Source organism: Canis lupus, chromosome 7, assembly GCF_011100685.1.
Source record: "Canis lupus familiaris isolate Mischka breed German Shepherd chromosome 7, alternate assembly UU_Cfam_GSD_1.0, whole genome shotgun sequence".
Taxonomy (NCBI): domain Eukaryota; kingdom Metazoa; phylum Chordata; class Mammalia; order Carnivora; family Canidae; genus Canis; species Canis lupus.
The window spans coordinates 22,510,524-22,535,878 of record NC_049228.1 but is presented as its reverse complement, the minus strand read 5'-3'; the positions used below and the strand labels follow the sequence as shown (position 1 = coordinate 22,535,878).

General features: G+C 45.6%; 1 protein-coding gene and 1 long non-coding RNA gene across 5 annotated transcripts in view; one reads left to right on the top strand and one right to left on the bottom strand.

The window, feature by feature from the left end:
* Positions 1-25,355, bottom strand: part of ASTN1 (astrotactin 1) — a 296,944-nt gene that overhangs the window by 111,362 nt on the left and 160,227 nt on the right. The window lies entirely within an intron of this gene.
* LOC111096651 overlaps positions 16,565-25,355 on the top strand; it is a 28,719-nt gene continuing 19,928 nt past the window's right edge. For 2 of the 3 annotated variants that reach the window (XR_005362044.1, XR_005362046.1), the window contains exon 1: positions 16,565-16,819. This is a non-coding gene — a long non-coding RNA (uncharacterized LOC111096651). Of the gene's footprint in view, positions 16,820-17,225; positions 17,299-19,142; positions 19,481-25,355 lie in introns of those variants that run through there. The other variant, XR_005362045.1, reaches the window with a different exon arrangement.

Below are 25,355 nucleotides of genomic sequence, written 5' to 3'. Positions count from 1 at the left end.
CCGAGGCATAGGCATTATATTCATCCCATTTCACAGATGGGGAAAGCAAGGCTCAGGAAGGTTCAATAATATTAGCCAAACTCTCACAGCTAACACATGGCAAAGCCAGGGTGTGAGCATGGTGCTCTCAGGTACCACAGCCTCTGCTGTGACCTCGATGTATCATCTCCACCCTGCACTGAGCAACCCTGGTTGGAAGGGCTAATCCACATCTATATTTCCAGGCAGATGTAAGAAGGCAGGATCGAAAAGGCTGAGTTTTAACCACGAGCTATGGCAAGATGGGTATTGGGTAGCTAGACAAGCAGGGCTGGCCTTTCATAGAGAGGGGAGTAGAAATAAGAGACCAGGGGAGCAGATGAGCAGGAACAGCCACATGGCCGCTGATCAGTCCTTTACTATCCCCATCCATCTCTATTTCAGAGATAAGATCACTGAGGCCCAGAGACGTTACATTGCCAAAAACCATACAGAAGATAAAGGAGGTAAGATCATTCACTCATTCGTCCATCCATTTATTCACCAAGTATGTATTCAGCAGCTGGCAGGGGCCAAGCTCTGTGTTCTGGGGATACCGATGCGAACAAAAGCAAAGATGGTGAGGTTCTGCTTCATGGAGTTCACACTCATGAATATAAAATCACGGCTGAGGAGAAAGCTCTGAAGGAAGGAATGTGATCCTTGAAGGTGTGTGGTCAAGGACAGCCTGTCAGAGAAGGAGAAGGTTAAGCCCTGGCCCTCAAGGTTTCCTTGCGTGGCCTGCTGCCCACCCCCACCCCAACTCTGACTTGCCAATTTCATCAGCAGCCTCCACTTCCCTGCTAATTACACTTGTCAGAGCGTCAAAGATCCCCACAATGGGCCAGGACGATCCGGGGTGCGCTAGCCCTGGAGAGCCTGGCCCTCCTTCCAGCTCTAGCTGGCACCTTCCCAGAACTCAGTTTTGACACCAATACAGCCTCCAAGGCTCCAGATTTCAAGTGACTCTGCCCTGCCCTCCCTTCAGCCATCATTGATTAGCTCTGTATTTCCCTCTTCATACTTCTCTGCAAGTATTCTGTGATGTGTTTTCTTGCTTCTCCCAGGGCCTTCCCCACCAGAGCATGCATCCCTCGAGGGCAGGAGCTCCCCCCCTCTTCCCCATGGCTTCTACAGCCAGTGGTAGAGCCTAAGACACAGCCAAACCTTCGCGGTGTGTGGGGAGAGGGTGCAGGAAATTAATGAATGATTGGATGACTACAAATAAGCAAATGCGTGTGACATTAGAAAGAGCAATGTCTCCGTGAGCGGTGTTTGTGCATATGTGAGAGAGAGATATGAGGGAGGACTAGAGACAGCAATTGCCAGACTGAGTTTAAAGGTTCAAGGTAATAATGATAGCAACATCATTAACTGATAATGAAAGCAGAGACAAAATAGGTAGATACTCTCAAGAAATGTAGGCAGCAAAGTAAATGAGAAAAATGATAGGGAGAGATAATCGGGTCAAGCGATCACCTGACGTTTGAATAAGGGATAGAAGGTGGCCAGGCATAACAGAAGACGCAAAAGAGAGTTGGCCAGGGGGCAAGATTCTATGGAAATTGAATGAGTTCGAAGGACAAATTGGGGCAAGGAGTGTAGCTCGGTGGCACTGACGACACACCCACTCCAACACAGGAGTGAAAGGGCAAAGAAAAGGACATGGTACAAGCAGACAAAATGAAGGTAAGGCCTCTGACTTTGCTCCATTAGATCTGAGGCTATGGCCTGAGAGTCAGAGCCAGGATGGAACTGGGTGCCTGAGGACAGGGAAAAGGTTCTGGCCCACGAGGAGAGATGAGTAAGATGGTTGTGATGTTGCTCGATTCTCTCCATCCTGAGGAAGTCACAGAGCAGCACAGAAGCAAGCAGAAAGCCATCATGGGACTTGGAATGGGCCAGGCAGGAGTGGCAGGGGCAAAAAGTGGCAAGGAATTAGGGGTGACTGTGAATGTACTTTCATAAATGGCCTCATGTGAGGTCTACGTTGGCTGGTGCGGGAGGGCATATAAGCCAGGAAAGAGACAATGGGGGATTCGGTGGATATTGAATAATGAAGTCAAAGGGTAGACTCTTGGGGAGGATGGAAGGGGGGAAGCACACACCAGGGAGGCTGTGAAGAACTCCAGAGTTCAAAAGCTTAATGGTGAGATGCTTTTAAAATAGACTGCCATCAAGGAGTGGCCTTACAGTTTATCACCTAAAACTGAGAAGAAATGGAAGATACCAGCAAAGTGAGACGTCAGTTAGAAGGACAATGAATGTGTGTGTTTCTTCATTCATGCAGTCAGCACAGAACTTCTGAGGATTTACTATGTGTCCAACGCCGCACTCATCACTGTGGAAGCAAAGTCAAGTAAGACATCGCCCCTCTCCTCAAGAACCTACAGTCAACGAAGGGACCAGATAAATCAATGGGTTAATTGATTCTTAAGAAGAAGCAATAGGTGGAAGACAGAGAACAAGATTCCAAAACCGATGCCTTCATCAGCTGCATGTATTCTGGGAAGTAATGACAACCATGTAAACTGAGGGCAGATAAATCAGGGTGACTTCTTTTACCATCCCATCCAGTGACTGCTGATCAGCATGCATCCAGTACAGCAGCTGCTCTCAACTGCGGCGTGCACCAGAATCCCCTAGAGGGCTTGCTAAAATTCGAATTGCTGGGCCCCGCCTCAGAGCTTCTGATTCAGGAGGTCTGGGTTTAGGCGGGATAATGTGCATTTCTAAAAGTCTTCAGGAGAGGCTAATACTGCTGGTCTGGGAATCACACTTGGGAGAACCTGTGCTAGTAGTGTTAAGCCTCCCTGGGCATCAGAATCACCTTGGGAGCTTGCAACCAACCATACCACGGCCAGGTTCAACACCAAGAGAGGTCTGATTTAATAGGTCTGATATGGGGTGCGGCCATGGATACGTTTCAGTACATCCAAGGAGATTCTAATTTGCAGCCTGGATAGAGAACAATAGCATTGCTTTGTGCCTGCGCGGAGATAGATGCCCAGAACACCAAGTGCAGAGATTTGGCCTAGGTCATAAGGAGTTCACGATCTAGAGGGAGAATTATCCGTATGCATATATTTATGACAGGAAGGTGAGCAACAGAGGTTTGGAAAAGTGCCAGGGTGAAACTGAGGGCAAGCAGGAAAAGCTACAGAGTTGAGGAGGAGGAGGTGGGATTTGGAAAGGAGACTGGAAGAGAAGAAAGGTTGGACCCTTCCAAGATGGCAAAGTGGTGGAGGAGGAAGTAGTGATGTCAGGGGCTGGGGGTGGGGGGTGTGCTCCAGTCCAGGAATGGGAAAGAGCCTGAGAAGGCACTCTGCTGGATAATGCAAGTAGTTCAATGTGGCTGATGCACCAGGAACGTGGAAGCTCAAGCCTGGAGCAAGGCTGGCCAGGCTGGCAGGTGGCAGGTGGCAGGTGGCAGGTCAGGAAGTGGCACTCAGGCGAGGCCAGGGGTCATGGAGAGCCCCTAGAGAACTGCCTCCAGTGCCCCCGGCATCCCCACTGGGCTCCCTTCCCTGTCTCACAGTTAGAGTTTCCCCACTGAAAATCATCACAGCCCCCTGTTTTTCCTTGTTATTTTTCATGTAAAAGACAGATAGGAAAAAGCAATTCGGCGCCTTGGTCTTGTTAGACTCGCAGTAGATTTCAATCCCTTTTACTTATTTATGGACCTATTTTTCCCAAGTGCTTCTTTTCCCTGGTATATTTGTAAACACCATTTTTATTCCTCTTAATCCGTTTGGCAGCATTAACTCATTCTGCACTCACAGGCTTTATCTTTCCTATGAAAAACATCCACAGACATGGTTAAAATTCACAGATTTTTGTTGTTGTTCTCTCCCAAAACTTTTTCTGATTTGGGCTTTGGGAATATTTCCTTGCCCGGGCCAGGTTTTGCTGAAGGCAACTCACCCTTCAACTCAAGATACGTTTCCTACATTTTGCATCTGAGTGCCCCTGTGCGGCACACACAGGCCTTTCTCACGCGCGCGCTCAAGCCTGGAAAGTATTTGCTCTGACCTTGGACTTGGGCACAGTGGTTGGGCAGCCTCAGGCCTAGGGACTAACAAAAGGTTTCAGATCCCTGTGGCTGTCCCTCCTGCATTTCCTACCAGCCTCAAATCCACTCATACAAATGACAGCTGCTGGGCCTGCCCCCGTTGAATTGAGCCCCTGTAGAATGTTCCAGTCGCAGCGTAATCCATTCTGTCAAGCTGACTGCCAGTGGAGACTTGAGGAAGTCCAGCGATTGTAAGAGCCCAGCCAGAGGCAAGAGAGAGAAAGACACAACGGCGGATGGGGGCTGTCCTCCGTGCCTCATTGATACCGTGAAAGCTCTGCGATTTCTGGGGTCTTTCAGCATTCTCCAAGATGGGGTCTTTATTCTCCCTCCACACTGCTGGTGCAGCAGCCAGGAACAAAGGCTGGGCTCGGTCATTGTTCAGCACAGACAGCAAGGAGAATGGAGTGTTTGAAAGTGCCATTCTGCAGCATTTGGCTTTTGATTTTCTCTCTCTCCAATTTAAGTGATGGGGGATGGTAAGCATTGCTCTGGGGAAAAGGAAATGGAAGGCCTTTACCTCCATTAGAACCATCCAGAAATGAGAATCGTTGCCCGGTACTGAGACTGCCATCGTGCTGGAAGCTGACGGGCTGGAGCCTTTGGGGAATATTGAGATGATCACAGACTTCGGGGAAAAACTGGGTTTTAGGTGATCACAAAATCCAGTACTGAGAGACCACGTCCCTCACTGCAAACCCACTGAATCACTGCAGGCCTCAGCAACCAAATTTCAAGAGATTTCAGAAGACAGGATCCTCGCTGCCTCCTCCGGCAGAGCATTCTATTTTGAGAGGGTGTTAAGCATTCAACACTTTTCTTATGTGAATTAAAATCTTCTTCTTTCTAATTCGTACCTATTAGTCCTGAGTCTGGCTTTCTGGGGCGAAACCGAGCAAGGCTAACTCTCTTGCTACAGTTATTAGCATGTCCTCCCTTCACTTCTTCTCTACACTGAACGCCTCCAGGCGCTTTTCTCAGGCCTGCCAAATGACTGAGCAATCTTTGGTCACTCTCATTTGGACCCTGTCCAGTTCGTCACTGAACAGCCCAATCCTAAACCCTGCAAGCTGGGGCTGAGCAGACCAACACACCATGGAGCAGAATTCCCCCAGCCTCCTGACAGCCTCAGCCTTTCCTGCACACGCTGGTCCCACCAGTTCAGAGCCAGGCCACCTTAGACCCAGCGCACAGACTCCTCACGAGTCATGCACCTAGGGCAGATGCCGACGCGAATGCCGGTGTCTTACCACTCTACCTACTGCTGTGCACGACTGGGCCACCACCCAGACACCTGCTTCAGGACCTGGGTACTCACCCCCCAAGCACTGGGAGTGTACCTGCCGATGGACCATGCCTGACACTATTCTGGGCAGTACCCTCAGCTGAAGGGAGCTTCTTGGTCTCAGGTAGGCCTCCTTTTCTGGGTAGGTTCCCATCCAGGGACTGGCCCCGTGGGGATCAAAAGTCCAATCCCTTTGCCTCAATTAGGGACATCTCTAAAGGGCTGTCCCAGCTCCTGAAGGACTGGCAAGGCCTCTGTTGTCACCACCTGGCAGGTGAGCATCTCCCTCTGCCCAATCTGCTTCTTTCATTCCCTCATAGTTGTTGTTCCTGGGGAGAACTCTTCCCAGTAACTCCCCCGGACAGAAATCCAGCCTTGGCCAGTGTCCTGGGGTGGGGGTGGGGCTCCCTCTCACACAGCCCTTAAGTCCAGCTTTCATGCAATGGTGAGGAAGGAACAGTGTGGCCCTGCCTTCCTAAGCTCTCACTTTCTGCCTCACACCTGGGGACTTCTGCCCTGCTGACACCTGCCCAGCCTGGAGAAACCAACTGTCCTGTGCACACCCAAGGCCCTCACTCCCTCTCCCCTCCTAGGAGGAAAATAAAGTGTAGATCACATGAAAAGCCTTTTCCCTGGGCAAGGAGATCTCAGCAAGGAGGACCCAGAGCCCCTGCATTACCCTGCAGAGTCCTCTCTCTGGTCCCCACTGTTGTGTGCTGTCGTCCTCCAGCCCTGTTGTGCCCTGGGCTGCCCCACTACCCCTGCTTTGTCATGCTTTTCTTCCCTCACCCCCTCTTTGGTCCCCCTCTTCCCAGGTCTCAAAACCACTGCAGCTTCCTACTTCTGCTGTATGACCCCTGCTCCTGACAGTCACTGCACCCTCACACACTTGGCAGTCCCAAAAGAACAAGGAATCTGGGCTTGGCTGAGTGGACTAGAAGACCTGAAGTCTGAGCTCCTGCTTTGGCCATTCCTTGCTACTGCCGTTGCACGTGGCAGCTCCCTGGGATCTGCCCCAAGCCAGGGAGCAGCTAGCAGACACCCGTTCCTCCCAAGCACCTCAGTTCTCTGCCCAAAGCTCTGGGTGTCACCAGGTTCCCTACTTGGATGAGTACCAACCACTCCATCCTCTCCCTTTAGGGTATACCTACTAGACCCTTCTTCATTAGTTGGGCTAATTTACTTCCAAATCCTAATCTTGAGTCCAGCCTTTTTATTGCTTCCCTCTCTCAAATACACACACACACACCCCGCACACACTCTCTCTCTTTCTCTCTCCATCCATGCTATCTTCTGAATAAAAGAGGACCTGCCATGCCTGAGGAAGACAGGGAATTTCCTCTTCTCACTGCAGAGATGGCCAACCCCAACCTTCACCTTGAAGCAAGCCCGGATAAACTCAGCAGGCTTGTGAGCAGGGAGGATTAGTTGACAGGTTTCCAGGGACAACAGCTGAGACCCGGCTCCTAGTGCCGCCTCTGAAGCTGAGACTCAAGCCTGCTCTTTTGTCCCTAGAAGGATCGTCTCCCTTTATGAACACCTTCCAGCTTATTTAATTTTCCCAGACTCTCCTCCCGCCCATTTGCCTTCACAACATGTGTGCTCTCTGTGGACAGAATGATCGGGAGGGTCACAGAACTGCTGCCAAGGTCCAAACGGGAAATAAAGCTGAAGATGGTGACGAACCGCAGGAAAGGGGTTGTGATCTCTTCGTAAGAATGAATACAAAATCACTACTTAGGAGGGAAGATGGAATGATGAATAGCAACACGCAGAGAACGTGACCATGATGATATGGACAGTCCAAAGGAAGGTGTCCTGTGTCTGCCATGTACATCTATGTGTGGGGGGGAGGTGCACGGGGGGGTGAGGAATAGGATGGTAGTTGGGTGTAGCAACTTCAAGGTGCAAAGAAACCTCAAGAGATTCTCTAGCTGTTTGAGGTCAGAGGGAAGTAAATGGCTTGGAAGTGGAGAGGAGGAGGGAGCTCAGAATGTTTATCTTTTAACCATTCCTATATTCATTAAGCTACCAGGGCACATCAAGTCTTTTGCTCACATCACTCAGTAAGATCTCATGGCTAAGCATGAGGATTCAGGAGCCAGATGACCTGAGTTCAAAACCTACTCTACCCCTTATTCCCTGGGTGTCCTCGAGAAAAATCACTTTACCTTTGGGTCTCCTTCCCTCAGATATAAAACAATGATAACAATTGTATTCACCTTACAGGATACTAATGATAAAACAGTACCGACCTCATAGGATTGTTGAAAGATTAAAGGAGTTAATAAACGTAAAGTCCATATGCTAAGCACTCTGAAAGTGTTTGCTAGTATCACTGTCATCACCCTTACCTGCTGACTGGCCTCCTAAACTGCTTCCTACACTGCTGGTCACACCATAATCTAATGGGGTGGGCGGCATGTCAACCTCCTCTCCGGATGGGGCAGTGTCTGGAAACTCCTTTGATTGTCCCAACTAGGGAGTTGGTGGAGGTCAGGGACATTATTAAATATCCTACAACACATAGGACAACCCTCAGCTCCCACAAGAAACTGTCAGCCTAAAATGTCATAGTGCTAAGTGTAAGAAACCTTGATCTTTTGTAGGAGTCATTAAACTTGTTTGTGAAGGGCCAGATAAAAAATATTTTTGGCTTTGCAGCCGTATGGTCTCTTACTGCATTTGTACTCTACTCTGCCTTTGTAGCAGGAAAGCAGCCATGGGCAATACACAACCAAATGAGTACAACCATGTTCCAATAAAACTTTATTTACAAAAATAGGTGGCAGGCCAGCTTTGGCTTGAGGATGATAGTCTGCAGCTCCCTGCATTAATGCCTTCTGTGCCTTCCTGAAATATCATCTGCATCATCCCCTCCCTTGCTCAAAATATATTCCACGGGCTTCTCATTTTCTACTAAGTAAGATCAAGACCCCTCATTTGCAATTCAAAGCATTCTGGCCCCTGCCTACCTTTCACTCTTTTCCTCTGTGCCTCTTCCCAACAGATCCACTGCCCAGAGGAGCTTGCCTATCATGCACATCCTCTAATTTGCAGGTTGTTTCCTTCTCATCTGCCCTCCCTCTCAACAGGTGCCTAATGGCAATGCGAGCAGTTAGTAAGATGTTAGCAATTGTCAAAGGTAATGGATCGTCCTGGAGGAAGGCTGTAGCTTTGGGAATAGAGAGGAACGGCTGGGTTTAAGAGATATTTCTGAGACGAACAGAGGATTTGGGGACTAACAGGGTGTGTGTGAAAGAGAGAGAGCAGAAGGTAATTGTGGGAGGAGGGTCATGGAGAACAACCTCCAAGTTTCTCATCTGGGAGACTGAGTGATTGTTGATGCCATTTATACAATTCTTCACACGAGAATTGTGGGAGTGAAAGCAGGTAGCAGGGCAGGTGTGGGTTTCAGGTTCAATGCTGGACAAGTTAATTTGAGATACTCGTAGGAAATCCATGAGCAAATAACCAGAAGGTGGTTGGAAATGGAGCCCGAAACCAAGGAAAGAGATTTGAGCTAGATACAGATTTAGAAAACACAAGCATACAGATCATGTCTGATTCTCTGGGAGAGGGGGAGATCACCCAGGGAAAACAGTCAGTCTAGTAACAGAAGGGAATCAAAGACCCTGCCAAAAGCTCCAGGAAGGGGTAGGAATTGCAGAGGATGCTACTGGGGGAAAAAAAAAAAAGAAAAAGAAAAAAACCTTCTCTTTCAGATGCTTAAATGTCTGACCTTTGTCCAGGATGGTTTTAATGTGGGCAAAGCTGGAGACCAAGCTCTCATTTGAGGTTATTTGCAAATTAAGGGACATTAAAGAAACAAAAACAAAACCTCTTTTCCCTAGGTGTAGTCACAAAGCAATTTCCAAATTAATTCCTGACTCCTTCAAGAAAACTTGGCTCTGGGTATAAGCCTACATTCCATCCAAACTGAAATGTTTTTGAGCGTCTCCGACGGATGTTAATTCTACCCTTGGATATGAGGACTGGAGGCAGCACTTATTCCTTGAAGGAATTTAAGAAATACAATTCCATTTGCCTCTTTGCGCTCTCCAAAGATACTCCGGTTTAAAGAGGTTGGCAATTTTTCAGAGTTGTAGTTAATAATTATATGTATATTCATACGCCTGGCACCAATACCGCACCATGGCTATCTGCAAAGGCAAGAGGAATAACTCACTGATGAAGGAAATCAAGATTCAGCATTATGATGCAGAGCCCAGATGCAACTAACTGTTTATACAAATACACACGTTCTTTTGTCTGTTCGGACGAGGCTAAAACGATTGATCTCATGTCTAAGGGACATTGGCTGTGACAGTCACTCTTCTGTTGGAATTGTGGGGCTTTGAACAATCGGGAATACACAATGTCTACAATCATCAAAGTTGATGCTTGACCAACAGAGAGTCTTAAGCATTTCATTGGCTGAAACCCAGGAATAGCAAGGGGTAGTGCCCCAATTTTGACTTCGTCCTGGCCCTCGATGGCACTGGATTTGGGAAAGTAAAGTAGATTTGCCACTATTATACTCGCATAGGGTTGTTAAGTGTGGCAGGAGAAGAATACTGTGGTAAGACAGTTCATTTTGGTGTTTGGGATTTGTATCACTTTCTGATTGACTCCAGGTTTATGCATCCAATCTACTCTTATTTAGCAACTTTTTATCCAGCTGTCAAAGGCATTAGATCTAATCACTGGCACTTTCTTTACAGAACAGTAACCTCTGCAAGGAGACATTTTTTCTCCTTTTCAATGGTAGCAAAAGAGCCAATTAAGCTTCATCCTGCAGAGGTACAATGGTCTACCAGACAAAACATAAACCTAGCAACTCCATTAAACTTTTGCATTCGTATCCCTGGAAAAATGAAATAGGTAAAGATGATGTCAGCCACTCTGGGTCTCCAAGCTTTTTCTAAAGCAAGAATAGGTGCAGCCCCTTCCCTCCTGTTTATTTCTTCTCCCTTCCTATGGAGCACAGGGGGAGGAAGAAGAAGAGAAAAGAAGACAAGGGGTTAGCCAGGACCATGATTTTCACCGGTAATGGACGAATAATGGCTCATTCCAGGAAGACAGGGAAAATGAGCTAAATTAGAAAACATTTCACAATGCCGGGCCTCAGTATCAAGTTGAGCCAAACTCAATCTAGCACAGCAATTTCCCACCTCCCAACTGTGACCACTTGTGCTCAAAGCTCCAATTATATCAGCCTGAATGCTTCTCCTAAGACGACCACTTCCCTTGTCTGCCTCCCCCGGCCCCCGCCCAGAGCACCCTAGCTCCAAAAGGCAGTTTCGACTGTCAGTGGATTTGGGCTTCATCTTCCCTGCTTCAGCTTCCTTGAGCTGCCTCTCTCTTCTCCAGCGTCCTTTATTAAAAATGCTAATGCTACCAGTTTCTGCCTGGATTTCCAAAAAAAATGCACTAAAAAGGAGCTGAGGCTGGAAGGAAACACGAGAGCAGAAATGATCAGAACCGAGGAGTGGCTTTTTATCTGGCTGTCCCTCAGCTGACGCTCCCAGCCCAGAAAGCAGTGAATGCACAGCAGGGGGAGGGAGAAGAGGCTGCATTTTTTTTCCTTTTAAAATTAAAACCCCCTAAAAAGAGAAAATGCTGTCCTTGTAACTTGGGCAGGGACTCGCTGCTTTTGTTCTCTTTGTCAGAGTGGCAAATTTCGTCTTCTATTTTGGAAGAAGAGAGGAAGAGCAATGGCCCGGAAACCTGGAACACGCCAGGTACCAGAGAAAGACGCGGAGGAAGATGGGCGGGTGCGAATAACCAGAGGGGGGAGAAAAGGCAAATCAAAAGTGACTGTGAGGATGAGGGGACAGAAGGCAGTAAGAGGGAAAAAGGAAAAAAAAAATGGGAAGAAGAGCCTGGAATGGATATAAATGAACAGGAAGGGAAAACAGAGAAAGGGCAAAGAACACAGTGGAAGACAAATGAAGAACTATGGTTGTTAAAGAACCATGAAGATTCCAAATAGAGAAAATTATCTAGGAAATCCCTAGGGGGGACAGTGTCACCAGGTATTTCCAGAGTGCTCTGTCCAATCCAACTTTACATAAAGCTTGCAATGCAGAGCCCTCCACCGCCCCTCCTCACACTGGCCAATAAATAAATATCAACATCCCATTTTCAGCCTAACTTCTTTCTCCCTCTTATGGCATTTCCTAGTTACATCCCCTAAATAACTTCCCTGCCCTTTCCTCTGACATTTATACCGCTTAGATATTAACAGATGACGCCACATCCCATTTGCGTTTGCTTTATCCAAATTACACAGTGCATGATTGTTCTTTTCATCTCTCCCTGTAAACCAAACCCTTCATGGCCATAATTAGTCAGGGCACTCCTCCCCAAAGCACCTCACTTCTCTGTGCTTCAGGTGATAAAGCACCTTCATCGTCTCAATCACGAACACTGGAGAGCAAGAACGCGTGGCTGGCCAAGGCTGGGAAGAGGGAGAAGTGTATAGCGAGAGGAAATAATGCAGAACTAAGTCAGAGTGAGGACACCAGATGCCGCTTAGACGGACTCCTCTTACTAATCAGTGATGTGCTCTGGGCAGGTCGTAAGCTGAGCTGAATTACTGCCAAAGCCCATATGAACTCGGTCAGTCTAAAATCTGGTCTTCATGAACTTTGCACCACAGTGCCTTTGTGGAGGCTCGCAGACTTCAGCATCTGGCAGTCTTGGGTTCAAATCTTGACTTGACCACTTACAAGCTATTTGACCCTGTAGTGATTTACTTAATTCCTCTGATCCTTAGTATCTATCCTCAGAGCTAAACTTGAGAAAATAATGCCTGCCTTACTAAGGACATTGTAGGAAGTAAGGAGAGGCTCCCAAATTTGCTGGGCTCCTCAGACCCAAAGTGGCATAGTAGTTTCACAGCTCCTCCAGGTCCAAAGAAATAGCTACTATTTTCATTTATTAAGTAGTTAGGTCCAAACAACTTAAGTATTATTATTGACATAACAACTCAATGGTGATTTGAAAAAAAACAACAACCCTATATTGAAAATAGAAAGTAGGGTATTTAACAGGCATTCCTGTTTCCTCTGACAATTTAAAACATCTCGTGGAACCCCTGAAAGGTTGCTATGGTGTCCCACATCGCCCTGTATGTCACTAGGAGCCAAGAAAGTAAAGGGTAGGTAAGGTCCTTGGCAGGCAGAGAAATGACAGCTGTTCTTTGTACCAATCAGATCACTCCCCCAGCATTTAACCTTGGACCTAAACAAGTGAAATGAAGTAGATCCCAAACAGATTCATTTTATCCTCTATACAATTAAATACGGCTTGCAGGAGTTGAAAGATAACCAGAGAAGTGACTCCTGGGTTAAACCCTGTCTTTAGGAAAAACATATGCCTTGAATATTGTGAATGAGTCACAAATACCAGCTGAGAGAATGAGAATTCTGCATCCAAATTCATTTGGGACCCTATGGCTTCTGCCAAGAAAAGGCAGACTAGATGAGGATCAGAAAGGATCCTTCTTAACTGTCTAGAATGAAATAGCAAAAGAAACCTTTGTCTCCCTTCCTCTCTTTCCAATAAGATTTAGTATCTCTTTTAAGATGATCTTTGTTGCAATCTCTCTCATCCCTTATTACTTTGGTGGCGGGTTCGGGAAAAGAAGGAGGCTCAGAAAGGCAAGAAAAATTTATTACTTTTCCTTCTTGAAAAATGACCAGGGTGTAACTATCAACCACCTGGTACTATTTATTCATTAATTCAGGCACTGATTAGATGTTTATTGAACACCTACTGTATGAGTAAGAGATTGAGGCATTGCAAACACAAAAAGATCAACACAGAGCCAATAAGAGGTACAGTCTGTGTCCTCAAGGAGTTTCCCACCACTGTCCAGTCCAGTAGGAAAACAGACAAGAATGTCAGCATGGCACCAAATTGAGCTCTCATGTGCCTTTGTGCAGGTGCAAGGAAACCCAAGGGAAAAGTCTTTCAAATCCACTGTGGCAAAAACTAGGAACTGAGCAAAACCAAGAAGGTCCTGGGATAGGTTTTTGGAACAGTTGTTAGGGGTAAATAGCAGCAAGGTATTTATCCTTGAACACTGTCCACCCCTGTCGCCAAAAGAACCTAGGAGCTCTCCCAGAAACACTCTCCTTCCAGAATACCCCTGCTATAAAGTCTGGATGCATCTGTCTCATGTGTGTGCACTGGGTGGCCTGACCCGGGTCAGTGGGGACTCTCCAGCTTGTCATCTTGCTGAGGCAACTCGCATCAGCACCCTGGTTATTAGTGGAGCCACATCAGGACCACTCTGTTCTTAGTCTTTGGGATGCTGCCTTCTTATTCTTTGATTCATCTCAACGTGCTCATCATTGAGTCATTCATTCAATGGACTGTATTTACAGTCAGCTTTCAACTTTCTTAAACGCAACTCTCTCATATCCTATACCTCCTACACTTTGTACATTGATTTATGTCAAATGTGAATTTTCATAATTCTTTTTTTTTTAATTTTCATAATTCTAATGGAGATCTCTCACTTCCTCACTGGAGGTTGACCTCCATTAGAGACTCACCTGGGTGGCAACCTATGTGTATGTGGTGGAGGGGAGGTGAGAAGAAAGTGAAGAGCATGGGTTCCATTCATTCTAACATTGTGGATGCTCACAGAAATTAGTACCCCTGTGAGAACCAAGAAACTGGAAAGAACTAGCAGATATACTTCTTTCCCATCCTGCCTATCCTCCACCCTCATGGGCTGTCTAGAGATACAAATTTCCACAAGATCTATCTATACTACATCCTGTGTGTCCAAAATTGGCTTCTTGTAAAACTGTGGCCAGCTTACCAATGTCACACTTGGCACTGATTCTCCTCCTTCCTGTCTCAATTATCTCTCCCCTCCTCACTCTGCTCGCTTGGGATTGATCTTTCCTACAAAGCCTTCATATTGAAGCTTCATTTCAGGAGTACTCAGGCTAGGACAGGCTATGTCCTTCAATGTCTTTAACTGTAAAATGAGGGTAGATAGCAATAGTATCTCCTTCATAAAGCTGGTGTAAAGATTAAATGAGTTGATGTTAAGTATTTTGAACAGTGCCTCCCACATAATAAACCCGACATGACTGTTGGCTATGATTATTCATCTCCTTTATTTTCAGGCACCTAACATGATCCTTGAGACATGGAAAGTCACTGAAATGTTTTTCAAATGAATGAATCATGAACATGCACCGCTTTTAGTGGTGCTTGGAAGAAAAATGAATTAACTCAGAAGAGAACACCATGCCAAATATTAAATATAAATAAGCTGATTTCTCTTTTGTGGATAAAGAGACTTAAGTGCCAAGAAATGCACTGAGAAAATCATGTAGAGTTTTACACAGAATTTGCATATATAACCTTACAGGCAACCATTCACTTATTCATTCAACAAACAAGTTTTTGGTGTTTAATCTGAATGTGACAGGAAACACCATAGGGTTACAATGATGAATAAGACATAGGCCTGAACTTGAGGAACTTGCAAGGTAGCGTAGCAGGGGCCAAGGCAGATTAGCAAAGCAGATTATTAGAATGATCAGATCATTATTTTATGGCATGAAAACAATGGCAGAGATATGCATGGGGAGTCCCAGGGTCACAGAAGAAGAACCCTCTGTAAATGCTGGGTAGCACCAGTTAGATATCTTAGAGGGGGCTATCCGGATGCAGACCTAAAGGGTAAGTGGGGGAATAGCCAGGAAAGTTTGGGAGTGGGTTTGGGAAGGGAGTGGGAAAAGCCACACCAGGCACAGCACACCCCATAGCAAATGCCCAGGCATGTGATAAGCGTGATGCACACACAGGCTGGACAGTAGATTCAATGTCATTGGAACATAACAAGCCAGCAGAGAGATACGGGATGATACGACTGATGGGGTTGACCGGAACCAGGTCAAAAAGGGTTGGGGGTCAACTCAGAAAGCCTCAAATTTATTCTGTAGGGCCACAGGTTTCACTGGTAAGTTTTGGGACAGTGTATAAAGTGAATAGCTCCTCTGGGTAGATCTTTTGGTGGCTAAAGAGGACCAATTTGAGGACAAGTCTGGAAGTAGGGAGCCAGGTGAGAAGCCTATGATGGTGACACAGGTGAAGGATAAATAGCTGGCTTGAGACACTGGCAGTGTGATAAACATCAGGGTGGTGAGGGGGAGACACTCACCGCTGGAGCCCACTGAGGCATCCCTCCATCATCCTCTGTATGGCCCCCGAAGATCCAGACTCAAATAGTCCCCTCCACCAGTTAAGAATCCATGATGGGGGGGGCAGCCTGGGTGGCTCAGCGGTTTAGTGCCGCCTTCAGCCCCAGGGCATGATCCTGGAGATTCGGGATCGAGTCCCACATCAAGGCTCCCTGCATGGAGCCTGCTTCTCCCTCTGCCTGTGTCTCTGCCTCTCTCTCTCTCTCTCTCTGTTTCTCTCATGAATAAATAAATCTTTAAAAAAAAAAAAAAAGGAATCCATGATGGGGCTCCACCACCTGATCTTCCACAGACAGGTGAGTCCAGGCAGAGTCCTTGGACATCACTGCTGAAATAAGGCCCAGGTTCCTGCTGAAACTTAAAATCTAGGTCTAAGTCAGTGTTTTTGTTAAATATTATTTCAGTGGCAATAGGCACTGAACTTCGAAGGGATCAAGAAACTGAAAGTCAGAAACAGGCAGGTAAGAGGCAAAGCCAGGATAAAAATCCAGATTTGTCTGATCAAAGTGGATGGAGGTCTCTCGTTCCTCCTCTCTTTCACTCTCTTGCTGTTCTTTCTGCGCATGTGAGTGCGCACACACACACATACACACACAGAATTTTAACTTCACCACAGATTCCTCATAGTCATTATCAAGTACATTTTCAATATCTGGAGCCTCACAGCCACTGTCTCCCTTCCCAACCCCCATCCCACGGTGCCTTAGATTACCAACTGGAACTTTAACCATGTCCTACATTCCGTATCCCTGGCCCTCATAAGTTTAATTGCTAAACTGGTTGAAACTGAAAGAATGGGGAAAGGTTCTGCGATAGCATCACCAGCCCTCTCCCTGGGCTTCAGTTCAAAGGAATCGCAGTTCAGGGCCAGAGGAGAGAAGAGCAGACTTAATGCACTTGTAGGCTCTGCTCTCTCCCTCTGCAATCCTCTGGTGCACAAGGGCACAGCAGGGGTTGCTGGGAAACGGAGTCTTTGATGATGTGTTCTCCCTGCTGTGAAGACTAATGACTTCAAAGAGGGCATCCTGCCACGCTAGGGGCTTGCGTGGAAAATCTGACTGCAGTGTAATTAGGAAGAGGCTTGAGTGTAGGCTTGTATGTCCAACAGCACCCTCCTCTGCCCACTAAAAAACACGATTTGTGAAAGGGAGACAATGCTTTTGAAAAGCAAGGTGTGTCTTCAGGATAACTGCTTTGATGCTGATAAAGGTGAGCCTGAGAGGGTGGGGGGGTAGGTGGGTTAAAACCAAATCAAACCAACCAACCAACAAACAAAAAACCCAGGCTGAGCAGGAACTGCTGGTCAGTGGGCAAAATGGAGAGATTTTAAATAATGGAAGCAAGACATCCCTCCTGAAAACCATCTCCCTGGCAGGTATCATGATGCCTGATGCTGACTCCCATGCATTAGATATTCACGCTTTCCAGGATTCTCATTTACTTCTCTGTACCTTATGAGGTAGGTATTACTATTATCATCCCCATTTCACAGGAGGAGAAGCTACAGCACAGACAGTTTAAGTAATTTGCCCAAGGGAAGTGGGTAGGGATTTAGAGGATCTGCTTGTACAGTCCTAATCAATGTTCGATGGACTCAGTTCTTCTCATATTTTAGCTCCTAGTGGACTGCACCTTATAAACTGTTGTGAAGACTGGACAGAGTGTTTGGTACAGAGGAAGTCCTCAGTGTAAGTGATGTGCTGTGAGTGGTATCAAGACCTTCTCTCCTGCCTGCCCCCAACATAAATTTCCCTGTTAGTCCATTTCTCATAATGCTTGAAATCTCACCAGTAGCTATTCCATTCTTATCGAGTACCTACAGTATGCAAGAAAGTTGTGTACTTGAGACTGAGGCTCAAAATTTAGCCCTTGCTTCAAAGGTCTTATGGTCTAAAAGAGGTCAAGACCTATCTAGGGGTAGAAATAACAGGGCACAATGTGGCAATTGCCACAAGTTTTGAGGCAGCCCAAAGGAGTAAGAGACGGCTTCCAAGTGGGGAATGAGGGAAGGTTTTATGGAGGAGCAGATATTTGGGCAGGGCCTTGTAGAGTGGATAGAATTAACTAGGAGGGTGATAGTGGGAGTAACTGGAAGGGAGGATGGGTCCTGAGTAAAAGTAGGGAGGGTGTGAGGTAAAATAGAAGTATGGTCAGGAGGCAAGCAATTCAATCAGGTTGGAAACAAATGTGGGGGCCTTGAGTGCTGGGAAGGCCTATCCTGAGAGGCCACACTGTGGCCATACTTGTCCTCATCCATCACACTGAGAGCCTGGACACAGGATCAGACTGCTGGGGTCATTCCATCTCCTGCCATCCATTCCTGCCATATCCTCTTAAGCATGTCATCGGGCCCTTTGTGCCATGGTTTCCTTGTCTGCATCATGTGAGAAAGAAATGATCTGAACACTCAGAGCATTTACAAATAATGCCTTCACATGGAAAGCGCTCAGCGAATATTATACATTATATTTAAACAAGGTAACAGATACAGTGTCTTAGCATATGATGATATAATGAAATACAAGCCACTGTTTGTGCCCTAGTGAAATTTCCATTCTAACAGTAGGTTATTCTAAACCCAACTTGCCAAATTGACATTAAGATCACATCATTTGGTGGTAGTTCAAAGAACATACATGAGGCCATGACCAATGCAAAACTCAGTGCCACCACTTATTGAGAGCTTACATATTTTATTTGACATTATTGAGTACAACATATTATACTTATGTTTTCCTCATAAACCTTACAACAACTCTATGAAGTAGGTACTGTTATTCCTGTTTTTACTGATGAGGAAGTTAAAGCTCAAAAAAGTTAGGAAGTCAGCCCCAAATACAGTGCTTTTAAATAGAAGAAATGAGATTTAAGCCCAACTCTGTCTGAGTCCAACAATATGCTCTTCCTATTATGCTCTGTTGCCCTATACAGATAAAAATGTGAGCAGGTGAACATTAATCCTCCTGGAGGTGAGGTATCCATATCCTCCCAGCTCGGATGAAATGGTTCCACCAAGACTATTAAGTGAAGTCCAATTAATGATACCCAAGCCTATCCCTGGAAAGAAAAACCTTTGAACATATTCCAGACAACCTTTTTCCTAGGCCAAGTAGCTTGGGGAAGATGGATGGACCCATCCCTCAAACATGAAAATGCCACTCCCAACACATTGAGTAAAAGTTCTGAAATCTTTGTCTACAATAAGGATCTGACTAGGTGTTTTATTCTCCCACGATTGTGCTGGAGATGAGTAAATGCAATCCATGTGTAGAGTCCATGATCTAGTCTGTGCCATGCCCCCTGGTACAGTAATGGGCCATCTAGACTTGAGTACGTGGCCATGGTTCCACACTGGCCACAGCACAGAGCAGCCAGTAGCAGACGTCTGCCCCTGTCAGACAGATACCAGCTTGGGGCCCCCATGATGTGTTGGGAGTGCTTTTATTCAAACCTGGATTGTGCAGCAGCTAATGGCATTTACTGCATTTAGGTTCCCAGCAAGGTCCCTCTAGTGACTTGTCGCTTTTCCTAGGACTCTCCATCATTCTGAAAGAGATGCTTAACTACAGACTACATAACGTGTCATCGTTTTAATCCAGGCATCAACTCATGGATTCCCTGCCCCCAGAGCCACAAGGCTGAACTGCGGCTTCTCTCCAGTTTCCATTTCATTTAGAGACTCTTTAGCCCTTGAGGGATTGGACACAAGAAAGTTCTCTTAATGGACCTCAAGAGTCTCTTTTCTTGCCTCTGAGACTCTCAATATTGCTGCAGCATTCAAGAGATTCACCTGTAAAATGGGGCCATCAATAATAGTTTCTACTTTGTAGCATTGAAATGAGAATTACATGTGTTGATACATGAAAAATATTGAGGAGTGGCTGGTGCATCACAAGAGCTATGTCAGTGTCAGTTATTATTATTACTAACACTAATATCAGTATTATTACCACAGCACTTGAAGGGCACCGTGTGGGGAGTGCTATAATATTAGGCATGCAAAGTACTATGGCTCATCACACTGCTGTTAATTCTATTCCAGGTAGGCTTTCACTGTAGACTATGTTCCCATTTTTGACTATCCCAAAATAGTGAGCACTCACTCCATTTACAGTCACCCTTCTCCTGAGGTTATAAACAAGGGAGTCCCTGGAAGGAAGTTCATGCTGAGAACTGTGGTCTGGGCAGCCCCATGGGAGCCTCCACCTCTAGAGCTAATTAGGCTAGCCTGGCCCTGGGGCTTTGGGCGCTGTCCAAGGTCCTGCACAACTGAAATCTGGGTCTTAGGTCCAAAGGGCAATCTTGACTAGAAAGCCTAGTTTGGGCTGTATCTCCTCAAGCAAACAAGGCTACTCTTGATGTGGAAAACCTTGTAGAAAGGTTAATAAGCTTGGTGGAAAGGAGACCATAGGAGGAAAAAGACTATTCCTATTGTTGAGCTACATCATGGTTTAATAAGAACCTAGATGTCGGCATCAGGCAACAAGAACAAGTTCCATTCACAACTCTGTGACTACGGCCACCATACTACTGAGCCTCAAATAATAATAGGCATTGTCCTTATTTTTTTTAAAGATTTATTTATTTATACTTATGATAGACACAGAGAGAGAGAGAAAGAGGCAGAGGAGGGAGAAGCAGGCTCCCCGCCGGGGGCCCAATGCAGGACTCTCGATCCCGGGACTCCAGGATCGTGCCCTGGGCCAAAGGCAGGCGCCAAACCGCTGAGCCACCCAGGGATCCCCAGCATTGTCCTTATTATACATACATATGTATATGCATATGTGTGTGCATGCATGTGTCTGTATAAAACAGAGCAAGAGCTACAACAAACAATGATGCAATTTTTGTTAAAAAAAAAAAAAGGATTATACCTAAATAAACAAAACAAAAGGTCAGACTGAGTTCCCTCCAGGGAATGGTATTTCAGGTGGCTTAGGTTTTCTTCTTTTTACTGCTCTCTGTGTGTATGTGTGTGTGTGTGTTTTCCCCTAGATTTTTACCAGTTATATGCATTCCTTTTATAAAAAGGAAAAAAAAATAAAGTAAAAAAACAAATGTGTAGTGACAAAATGTTTGCTCTCCAATTTCCGAAATTATATGAGGTTAAAATTTCAAAAAAATAATTACAGCATGAATGTTTGCACAAGAACCCAAAATACTTAACCTAGAAATGAAAACCTTAAGATTATTTTTATTAAAATTGTTTTCACAGAAACTGTAGGTAGAAGAAACACTACTAACTACTCACCTCTTAACCAATTCATAAGATTTTTATCAAGATTAGTGATATTTAAAAAAAAAAAAAACCAAAAGACTGAGTCCAGCACTACATACTTAATAAATGACAGCTATTAATCAGCATTTGATGAGGGACTGGCCAAAGTCTCCAGTGACATTGAAGTTGTACAGCATTAAACACTGTGCTGAATGTGAGGGTCACTGCTTACGATTCCTCCAGCCATTTGCTATCCAGACTTAACAGAGATGTTTTATTAGAGTTTGACCTGAATGCTAGACCCTGAACCACTTTCTTCTTTCCTCCATAATCAGGTTAAAATTGAGGATTTAGTGAGACATGAAGAATAACTTTCCCGTGGAAAAAGTTTTGAGAAAAATAATGTAGCACAAAGATACTTCTAAAGCTTCCTTCCTTATCTTTTTTCTCCAAATTTTGTGATTATAAAAGTCATACATGCTTATTGTTAAATTATGAAAGAGAACAAAAATGTACACAGAATTGAGAGGGGCGGGGGGGGGGGAGAAGCAAAATTTTTTGATGCATAGCAAAAGAAATTGGGAGGAAATGTGCCAAAATGGTAATGGTAGTTTTCTCTGAGCATGGGATAATGAGTGGATTTTTTTTTCCTATTTATTTTAAAGAAAAAAAAACGATAAATAGCCAAGATCTTCAAAGCCAGGGAAAATGACAGTACTCTCAAACCTAGTATTCTTAGACCGAAACCCAAGGAAGCTGAAGGTCCAGCGAGCATTCCTAGTGGAAAATATCCATGCATTCAGTAGAATATATAAATTCAGGACACTATCTGGAAAGCATGGGCAAGACATAAAACATTCATTTCTATAAAATTGAAACAATTTATCTTCCATTCTTGAGCAGATGGGAGGGTAAATTGAGGTTGATTTTTTTTTTCACCCTGGTGGTCATGTTGGAGGAAATATGAGTGTTCCCGCCTCCGGCACTGTTTAAAATAAGTCTCTTGGTGCCGTGACTGGACTAGTCAGAGAACACTGTGGTAGCTTCACCCTCCTCCAGGGGGGAGGCAGTAGAGTAGGGGGGGTGGGGAAGGGTGGGATGGGCAGGCCCCTTAGTCCTGGGGGAAGGAAGATGCAGAGAGGAGGCAGGTGGGGATCACAGAACATCCACCTCTCATCTACAGATGGTAACTGACTTTCAGAGTGTTGTATGCTCTTCACATTGCACCCTCTCTAAAATCTGTATTTACCTGACTGATTTAGCTCCAAAACCCACTCATCACTGTCAAGCATGGTCACCAGCTCTGTGACCTTAAGCAAGTTTCTTCACCTCTCTGGCCCTCGGCCCTCTATTTCCAAATCAATAGAATGCAAGGATCCTTTAGGATGCACTCAGCCACAGTCTATAAACCTGTTCTTATTTTCACCACAGGGATGGTGCAGTGGTAACAGGGTGCCCACCCGAGGGGTCTAGAGCCTCCATGTCCAGCTCAGGAAGGGTTCTTAAGTCTGCCTATGCTTCAGAATCATTTGGGGAAACATTTTGTAGGTACAGATTCTGGACCTTCTCCCAGATCTACGAAATTATAATTTCTAGAGTAGAAATCAGAAATCCATATTTTAAATAAGCTCCCCAGATGACTCTTAAGTATCTGCTCCATGCACAGGCATCAGCGAGTCAATTACTAATGGTATATTTAGCTCTTGTATCATCTCGAGTAACCAAGAAGGTTACAGCTGCTTCTAAGAGGGGAGCAAAGGGGAGCAAAGAGCGAAATGACCACACTCAGGGTCAGCACAGCTCATTAAGTACCTCCGTGCAAATTAGAAAAAGGTGCCCATCTGGATAAACAAACCCTTTGTCTCAGCGTTTGCTTGCCTTGGCAAGCACAGGCTAGGGTTCAGCCCTCAGCTGCTCTCCTAGCCAGATGTGTAACATACGAGGTCTAGCACTGTACTCAGCTGACCACACATTTTTTTGTGAAAATGCATCAAGTCAACATGTTTTCACTTGAGAAAATCCCTAAGAACAAGCTGCAGAGTTTCCCAAGCCAAGTGGGGGAACTGATCCCATTACACCTGTGTGAGGCTGGTGGAGATCCATGTGCGACCCCCCCAGTTCCTGCCTGATCGTCCAGAGAGGGGTCAGTTATCCTTCCACTGGACAATATTTCAGCTGGAATCAGGTTAGAGTGGGGCTTCTAAAGAGACAGGAAACTAGAACTTCAGGCTTAATTCGAAGAGCTAAGATGAAGATCCGTCTGACATTGAAATGGATAGGAGAAAGGACAGCCACGTTGGCATCGACTCCTGAGGGAAGAGGAGGAAATGGAAGCAAAGAAAAAAGGAGGGGAGAAAAAAAATAAATGAGAAATAAGGAGCCAAACAAATACACTGGGAACCCTTGTTAGGAATATGTGAGTAAGTGAGGAGTAATTAGAAAGAATGACACACACATACATACACACACAGATAGGAAAACAGAGAAAAGGAGAACAAAAAGAGAGCTAATGGGAAGATAATCCCATTTGTGCACGGCATGGCAATGACAGGAGCTGGCACAGACAATGCCGTCGGGGCTGGAGGGCAGGGGGGAGGGCACCCAGAGATAAAAAGAACAGTGCCAGGCTGGCCTACAAATCTTGTCTGAGGGGTTGGGGGAAGGTGACTGGGGCATCGGTGACACAGAAATCAGAGACACGTGGGTGGGGAAATAAAAGCCAGACAATGAGCTAGAAATGGACAAAGGAAAAGTCAGGAAATGTCATATGTCACCTAGAACTGTCTGAGTCCAGCTGAGTCACTTCTGAAGAGACTTTGGGCAGGTCAAAGAAGGCCAAACACTGCCCAAGACCCGGACGTGGGATTAGAGATGCACCCAAGCATTACAGTCACTGCCCTCCGATGGCTGGACATTTGCCCTCTGATTGTCAGGGAACTGAAAGGAGGTCTTTGCTCAGTTGTAGGTAACCAGGAGGTGAGAATGGGCTTGGGATTCATTTTGAGTAATCGAGGGAAGTCTGGTCTCTGCTCAATACCTAGAAGCCAGAGGCGGATGTATCGTCTCCACTGGGCTCTGATCATCGTACTGAGTGTTGTCTCCAGGGAAATGGTACGAATGGCATCATTCAGGCAGGCCCAAATAAAACCACCACCGTCAAGGATGTAGTTTGAGCACGATAGAGAGGCTGAGGCCAATCATGACAGACACGGTCCTCATTCTTGGCTTGAAAAGGAAACCGGATTCTATGAGGTGGGACACTTGCTCCTTATATGGATTTAGAATCCCGAGGCAGTCACTCTTGGGAGGGTGCAGCAGGGAGAAGTGGTAGAAATAGAAGGAGAGAACAGTAGGCACCTGGCACAATGGAAAGGACAGATTAAAGTGGCGTGGGCTGTGTGTGAGAGCGACAACGTGGGCATGCGCACACATGCACACATGTGTACTTATCTGGGGCTACCATGGTAAATGTGTTGCCTCCTGAGTAGGCAGTGAAAGAAGGTTCTGATTCCTGACAACAGCTTCTGAAGCCTTAGAGAAACACCTGTTCATTTCCCACAGCCGGCTCTTCCCATCCCATGAATTATCACTTGATCACCACCCTTCCGCACCAACATCTAGGGATATGTGAGAGGTCTTTAGTGGGAAATCTCCTTGGTGTCGCCTGCTGTACCTGAGATGCCAGAATAAGAAATCAGACTATTATTTAGAGGGGATCTTGAAATGCATGAATTTTATGTAATGTAGTGTTCTGAAAAATGTAGCTAGAAGCCCTTGGGCACACTTCTAATTTAACCACAACAACAAAAAACTTCTGATAGCCTTTCTTAATAAGCTCCAAACTAGTGAAAAAAATTTGTTTTTCCTCCTCTAACAGGTTCATGTAAATCAATCTTTCTTGCCTCCTCCACCCTCATTTGGTGGTTTCATTTCTTTTGAAAATTGAAAAATTTTCAATTTGTACTTGTTGTCCTGGCGAACAAATACTAGACACATATTCTAATGGTCCCTGGCTGTGTCTATAAAGCCACAGGGATAGGAGGCTGAGGAGTTTCTAGTGAATTCATGTCAGGTCAGACACAAGACCTGGTACAGCCTCATGCTGGTAAAGCCCCCTTTTATGTCCTGGGCCCTCTGTGGGACAACTGTGTCACCAGGGATTCTGTGGCAGGAAATGATCGATTTTTGTGGCCAGCCTCGAAGACCAAAAATATAATCTCAAATATCCCGTGTTCTTTTAATAACTCATTAGAAATCTGTCACCCATGACTTTGTTTAAATCTTTTGGAAGCTATTTTTACTTTTAGTGAATAGGAGCTTCTTGTGTAAGTTCAGTGGTTTTACAACTGGTGGCCCAATCCCCTCACCTGGGTATACCACAGTGCCTGGCTTCACCTCCCAGAAACTTTCACAAAATTCTCAACATGCCTTACTTCTCCTTGGGCATTTCTGGCAAAATCAGAGTCACAAAAAAAAAAAAAAAAAAAAAAAAATGGCTGCAACCCCCTTGACTCACATGCCTTACAT